Here is an 8,168-nt window from a genome sequence, read left to right on the forward strand (position 1 = left end):
TCTTCCGGGCAGCCTTAGAGAATAACATTGATCTATACGCTGACACGGTGAGTGAGTTTATAAGGAAATGCATTGGAGATGTTGTACCCACTGTGACTATTAAAACCTACCCTAACCAAAAACCAAAACTGAAAGCGCGAACAACCACATTTAACCATGGAAAGACGACTGGGAATATGGCCGAATATAAACAGTGTGGTTATTCCCTCCGCAAGGGAATCAAACAAGCGAAATGTAAATCTATTGACCAAGTGGAGTCGCAGTTCAACGGCTCAGACACTAGACGTATGTGGCAGGGTCTACAGGCAATTACGGACTACAAAAATAATTCCAGCCCAGTCACGGACACCAACGTATTGCTTCCAGACAAACGAAACAAATTCTTTGCCCGCTTTGAGGATAATACAGTGCCACCGACGCGGCCCGCTAACAAGGACAGCGGGCCCCCCTCTCCTTCTCCGTGGCCGACGTGAGTAAGACATTTAAACGTGTTAACCCTCGCAAGGCTGCTGGTCCAGATGGCATCCCTAGCCGCATCCTCAGAGCATGCGCAGACCAGCTGGCTGGTGTGTTTACAGACATATTCAATCGCTCCCTATCCCAGTCTGCTGTCCCCACATGCTTCAAGCTGGTCACCATTGTTCCTGTACCCAAGAAGGCAAAGATAACTAAACTAAATGATTATCGGCCTGTAGCACTCACTTCTGTCATCATAAAGTGATTTGAGAGACTAGTCAAGGATCATATCACCTCCACCTTTCCTGCCACCCTAGACCCACTTCAGTTTGCGTACCGCCCCAACAGGTCCACAGACGATGCAATCGCCATCACACTGCACGCGGCCCTATCCCATCTGGACAAGAGGAATACCTATGTAAGAATGCTGTTCATTGACTGCAGCTCAGCATTCAACACCATAGTACCATCCAAGCTCATCATTAAGCTGGAGGCCCTGTGTCTCAACCCTGCCCTGTGCAATTGGGTCCTGGAATTTCTAAGGGGCCGCCCCCAGGTGGTGAAGGCAGGAAACAACATCTCCACTTCGCTGACCCTCAACACAGGGGCCCCACAAGGGTACATGCTCAGTTCCCTCCTGTACTCCCTGTTCACCCGTGACTGCGTGGCCATGCACGCCTCCAACTCAATCATCAAGTTTGCAGACGACACAACAGTAGTGGGCTTGATTACCAACAACGACAAGACAGCCTACAGGGAGGAGTTGAGGGCACTCGGAGTGTGGTGTCAGGAAAACAACCTCTCACTCAACGTCAACAAAACAAAGGAGATGATCGTGGACTTCAGGAAACAGCAGAGGGAGCACCCCCTTATCCACATCGAAGGGACAATAGTGGAGAAGGTGGAAAGTTTTAAGTTCCTCGGCGTACACATCACAGACAAACTGAAATGGTCCACCCACACAGACAGTGTGGTGAAGAAGGCGCAACAGCACCTCTTCAACCTCAAGAGGCTGAAGAATTTTTGCTTGTCATCTTAAACCTTGACAAACATTTACAGATGCACAATTGAGGGCATCCTGTCGGGCTGTATCACCACCTAGTACGGCAACTGCACCGCCCTCAACCGCAAGGCTCTCAAGAGGGTGGTGCAGACTGCACAACGCATCACCAGAGGCAAACTACAGTACCTGCCCTCCAGGACACCTACAGCACCCAATGTCACAGCGGGGCCTGTTCACCCCGCTACCATCCAGATGGCGAGGTCAGTACAGGTGCATCAAAGCTGGGACCGAGAGACAGCTTCTATCTCAAGGCCATCAGACTGCTAAACAGCAATCACTAACTCAGAGAGGCTGCTGCCTACATAGAGAGTCACTAGTCACTTTAAGCAATGCCACTTGAGTAATGTAAGATATGTAAACATTATTAATCTCATATGTATATACTCTATCTTATACCATCTACTGCATCTTGCTTATGTCGCTCGGCCATCGCTCATCCATATATTTATATGTACATATTCTTATTCCATCCCTTTAGATTTGTGTGTATTAGGTAGTTGTTGGGGAATTGTTAGATTACTTAGATATTACTGCACTGTCGGAACTAGAAGCACAAGCATTTCGCTACACTCGCATTAACATCTGCTAACCATGTGTATGTGACCAATAAAATTCTATTTGATTTGAGGAACACATACACACACAATGAATAGATTTTCACCTCAGACATTATCAATACAATAACCTTTTTGTTTGAAAGCATGATATTTCAGCGCATTCGCTTATAAAAAATAATAGAAACATATATAAGAGCCTCCCGAATGGCGAGGTGGTTTAAGGCACTGCATCGCAATTGCTAGCTGCGCCACTAGAGATCCTGGTTCAAGTCCAGGCTCGCGACCGGGAGACCCATGGGGCAGCGCACAGTCCCATCGTCGTCTGGGTTAGGGGAGGGTTTGGCCGGCAGGGATGTCCTTGTCCCATCGCGCTCTAGCGACTCCTTTGATGGGCTGTGCCCATGCGCGCTGACATGGTTGCCAGGTGTACGGTGTTTCACATTGGTGTGGCTGGCTTCCGGGTTAAGCGGGCATTGTGTCATGAAGCAGTGCGGCTTGGTTGGGTCGTATTTTGGAGGAAGCATGGCTTTCGACCTTCGGGAGTTAGAGCGATGAGACAAGACTGTAACTACCAATTGGATACCACGAAATTGGGGAGAAAATGGGGTACAATTAAAAGGAAAAAAAATGAATTGATGTATAGAAATCTCCCTTATCTGGAAACTCAATGGTGTCAGGAAGTTGTAAACCTTTGGTCTCAGGCGACAGCAAGACCAAAGCTCCAGCCACAAACACAAGGGCCCCTTGTCACAAAGACTTATCACCATCAGCATATAAGTGCCCGCCTGTAAACATTCCCTAAGTAGCTGTGCTTGTGGCTTTATCAGCCAAAAGTATTAGTTTCAAGCTAATCTCTTGTGAATAGACTATCAATGTCTTTGGTAATTGGTAGCATCTTAATCAAGCATCTGACCAAATTACGCTAGATTTTAGTGGGTTAAACCGGGAGTAGTTTCAAACTCAAGATATTCAGATACTGGTACAGTAAGATTCCATCTTCATACAGCATTGATATGTTACAAGTTAATAATGCTTGTGTATAATCATGTTCTAACATTGCAATTAGGTACCGAAAATGATGAGTGGCAGCTCCAGCCAGATGACAGCCAGCCTGTAGAGAAGGAATGTCGCCACGATGCGTCCGATGTCACACAGAGGGGAGCACACTGACACACCCATGTTCCTTAGGAGAGAAACAATACTATCACTGTCTCGAATTTTAGCTTTAAACTGAACTTTTTGTTATGCTGATTGTCAATGTTGTGTGATGCAACCATGTCGTGCTATTTATTTCTATATTGTTGTTTTCTGTGCCCCCCTGGTAAACCTTACCTGACAAAGGTGGGGTACAATTCATTGTTTACAAACACCAGCATCTCAAAAGCCATGATGATGCCCAAACGGCCAATGCAGGTCACAACTGTTCTGAAGCAGAACATACCTGTAAATGAGAGAAAGAAAATAATTTTATGCACATTCAACCTGGCAGGTCATTGCTATTTGACATCAATGTTATCATAGACAATAGACATAGACTCACTCTCAGGGATTATATCAGTGGTGAAGCAAGATGCTCCAGCTACAATATTGGCCGTAGCAAAGGGAAGACGCTGTCCAATACGGTCGATGGTGAAGAGGAAGGCAGGAGGGAACTCCACCAAGCCAGAGATCAGGATGTCAATGTATACATCTCCCCCAGAATGCCGAGGTGCATAATAAGACCCTGGTAGACAATAGCACTAGTGAACCTGGAGGAAAGACACAAGTTATTTACTGAGGGATCAAAGTGACTGTAAAGGAAACCATATAGTTGTGATTAATAAGGCTATTATAGTTCTTGATATTTTCTTGTTGTTTGTGGAAAAGGTTTTACCAGTTGAAACTAGTGAGGATGAAGATGTGTTTTCTCATGTTTGGAGTTCTGATTAGGTCCATGAATGAGACAGTTGAGGTCTTGGCATTGCCGTCTCTCATTGTATGTAAGACACAGTAGCGTATGAAAGTTATTCTTCAATCTAGTTTACCATGCAGTGCTGTCTGTGAGTGTCTGTACGATACATCAGCCAAATGTGTGTAATAACAAACTACATTTCAGTAACTGGAGCATTCTTTCTTTTCTTCAATTTGATATACTCTTCAAAGCACTAATTACTCACAATGTTATTGGAGAGGGTTTTCTTGTTTTCTCTAGCTATTGCCTCAGTGATCTCCACAGCTTTCTTTGCTGAGAGAGAAGCCATATTGGAGACTCTGGGATCAGCCTGGAAGCCAGAATAGAAAATTCAATATAAAAATCTTGAATACATGAAACACACAAACAAAAATCTATCTGAATATCTACAGTATGAGGCAGTTCCAGTTCTTATCAGTAGTAGGACAGGAAGAGGATGTAAGGTGCAGTGATGATCACCTGCAGCCAAAGCCAGTCTGATGAAGTAACTCCCCTCTCTCTCCAGATGAAATCTCGCGTCTTGTGACGGCCGGCCGCCCAACAACCTGCCCGCTTGACCCTATCCCCTCCTCTCTTCTCCAGACCATTTCCGGAGACCTTCTCCCTTACCTCACCTCGCTCATCAACTCATCCTTGACCGCTGGCTACGTCCCTTCCGTCTTCAAGAGAGCGAGAGTTGCACCCCTTCTGAAAAAACCTACACTCGATCCCTCCGATGTCAACAACTACAGACCAGTATCCCTTCTTTCTTTTCTCTCCAAAACTCTTGAACGTGCCGTCCTTGGCCAGCTCTCCTGCTATCTCTCTCAGAATGACCTTCTTGATCCAAATCAGTCAGGTTTCAAGACTAGTCATTCAACTGAGACTGCTCTTCTCTGTGTCACGGAGGCGCTCCGCACTGCTAAAGCTAACTCTCTCTCCTCTGCTCTTATCCTTCTAGACCTATCGGCTGCCTTTGATACTGTGAACCATCAGATCCTCCTCTCCACCCTCTCCGAGCTGGGCATCTCCGGCGCGGCCCACGCTTGGATTGCGTCCTACCTGACAGGTCGCTCCTACCAGGTGGCGTGGCGAGAATCTGTCTCCGCATCACGTGCTCTCACCACTGGTGTCCCCCAGGGCTCTGTTCTAGGCCCTCTCCTATTCTCGCTATACACCAAGTCACTTGGCTCTGTCATATCCTCACATGGTCTCTCCTATCATTGCTATGCAGACGACACACAATTAATCTTCTCCTTTCCCCCCTCTGATAACCAGGTGGTGAATCGCATCTCTGCATGTCTGGCAGACATATCAGTGTGGATGACGGATCACCACCTCAAGCTGAACCTCGGCAAGACGGAGCTGCTCTTCCTCCCGGGGAAGGACTGCCCGTTCCATGATCTCGCCATCACGGTTGACAACTCCATTGTGTCCTCCTCCCAGAGTGCTAAGAACCTTGGCGTGATCCTGGACAACACCCTGTCGTTCTCAACTAACATCAAGGCGGTGACCCGTTCCTGTAGGTTCATGCTCTACAACATTCGCAGAGTACGACCCTGCCTCACGCAGGAAGCGGCGCAGGACCTAATCCAGGCACTTGTCATCTCCCGTCTGGATTACTGCAACTCGCTGTTGGCTGGGCTCCCTGCCTGTGCCATTAAACCCCTACAACTCATCCAGAACGCCGCAGCCCGTCTGGTGTTCAACTTTCCCAAGTTCTCTCACGTCACCCCGCTCCTCCGCTCTCTCCACTGGCTTCCAGTTGAAGCTCGCATCCGTTACAAGACCATGGTGCTTGCCTACGGAGCTGTGAGGGGAACGGCACCTCCGTACCTTCAGGCTCTGATCAGGCCCTACACCCAAACAAGGGCACTGCGTTCATCCACCTCTGGCCTGCTCGCCTCCCTACCTCTGAGGAAGTACAGTTCCCGCTCAGCCCAGTCAAAACTGTTCGCTGCTCTGGCACCCCAATGGTGGAACAAACTCCCTCACGACGCCAGGTCAGCGGAGTCAATCACCACCTTCCGGAGACACCTGAAACCCCACCTCTTTAAGGAATACCTAGGATAGGATAAAGTAATCCTTCTAACTCCCCCCCCCCTTAAAAGAGTTAGATGCACTATTGTAAAGTGGTTGTTCCACTGGATATCATAAGGTGAATGCACCAAATTGTAAGTCGCTCTGGATAAGAGCGTCTGCTAAATGACTTAAATGTAAATGTAAATGTAAGTAGAGGGTGAGGGGCAGGATGAGAATTACCACACTGAAGAACATCTGGTAGACGACTCCCACAGTTCTCCTGTACTCTACTCCTACCAGCTCAGTGACTGAGGAGAGGGGGTAGAAGCAGGGCATGAGGACAGGACACAGAGGATATGTAACGAGTCCCATGTGTTGCTGGTGAGAGAGTCAGGCGCAGGACAGCAGATACGAGTAAAAAAAACGTGCTTTACTCAAAAAAGACAAATATACAAAGTAACATCTTGAGCACACACAGACAGACCGAAATTACAATAAACAATCACTCACAAAAACCATGTGGGGAACAGAGAGTTAAATAATGAACAAGTGATTGTGGGATTGACAACAGGTGTGTGAAACAAAGACAAACAAATGGAAAATGAAAAGTGGATCGGCAGTAGCTAGAAAGCCGGCGACGTTGACCGCCGAACACTGCCCAAACAAGGAGAGGGACCGACTTCGGCGGAAGTCGTGACCTATGGACGAGAGAGGAAGCCTCTGACATGATGCTATAGTCAAAAGTGTTGTGACTGACGTATTATCTCCACAAGTGCAATATGATGTGATTATTACAACTACAATTTCTAAAACTACAATTTGAAATGTAAAATTATAATTCAAATGTTAAGCTTTTAGACATTGTTTAAAAAAAGCAATGTTGTCATACTCAGGACATATCCAGCCACCCTCCCTTGACACCAAAGCCATAGAATGCTCAGAAGACTAGCATGGATACTCAATTTGGAGACCATGCTACACGGATTCCCAAAATCCCATTCATGAGGTTGGACATTAAGAAGCTCTTCTTTCTGACAAATCTAAAATGGAGAAAAAGGAACAGCCAGAGGATGGAAATTCAAATCTTTATATTTAATTTTTCCATCTCTGCACATAGAATTTCAGAAGTGTATGTCTTTCATTCAGGGTTCACTCTCTTTTAGCAAGTCCATTTTCCTTCACTTTTTCTCATTAAGTCAGTAAGAAATCTGCACTGGTAGGACCTTCTGTCTGACCCACATAGCCTTCGGTATCTGTCAGCCAGGTATCCAATGGCTATGCTGCCTATGAAGAAGCCCACATTGAGTGTCGCCTGGAATATGTCCACCGCCCAGACAACAGCACACACCAGGTCAAACTGAAATTCACAAATACCTTATCATTCACTGTCATTTTAATTGGTTCTTTGTTCTGACATTCAATTAAAATTGAACATATATTTCATGAATATTTCATAAAGTTTTCAACCTTGGTCACAAAGGACTGCCTGACTTCGTAGTCATACTCCCAGCCTACCTTGCAGGAGGTCATGGGAGCTTTGCTGCAGTGGGCGTCGGTGAGGTCAGACTGGGTTGTCACAGGTCAGACCCGTATTGTTCCAGTCCAGGTCATACTGCTCACACTGACTGTGGACCAGCACTCCTGAGGTGTTGACCAGAGGGACCGTGATATTTCTGGCGTCCATCAGGTTCCAGCCACAGCTCTGCCGGATCTGACTCACCCCTGAGTCCCGGCACCAATGCTCTGGGGTGAACCCCTGGAACATAATGCCTACGTAGACCCATGGCATGGAGACCATGCAGAGCAGGAAAAGGATTCACTTCTGGGATCACCCCAGCTTGCCCGCCTCCTCTAGGTTGTCATCAAAAGTGTACAAGTATATGGTTGCAGTTTTCAGTCACTAAGACATTTGTGACTGCAGAAAGACCTGACCATGGTTTTTCAATGGTCCAACAGAGGTTGACCTTCGACCTATCAGTGACTGACGATGCATTTAGACACGTTCACTAGAGCAGGCTTCAGACTTCATGGGGATCTTACAATTGAACTCTACAGAATTCTTTAATAATCTGTTTGGTTTGATGAAGGGCCAAATCCAATAACACATTCATTGACGGTCCATCACAAACCACAAAATGTT

At 46.7% G+C, this 8,168-nt stretch overlaps 1 pseudogene; it reads right to left on the minus strand.

The window, feature by feature from the left end:
- Positions 1 to 2,327: 2,327 nt before the first annotated feature.
- On the minus strand, positions 2,328 to 7,904 carry LOC139555863 (solute carrier family 22 member 2-like; annotated as a pseudogene).
- Between the last annotated feature and the right edge of the window lie 264 nt (positions 7,905 to 8,168).

The sequence above is a fragment of the Salvelinus alpinus genome, chromosome 27 (assembly GCF_045679555.1).
Source record: "Salvelinus alpinus chromosome 27, SLU_Salpinus.1, whole genome shotgun sequence".
NCBI classification, from domain to species: Eukaryota; Metazoa; Chordata; class Actinopteri; order Salmoniformes; family Salmonidae; genus Salvelinus; species Salvelinus alpinus.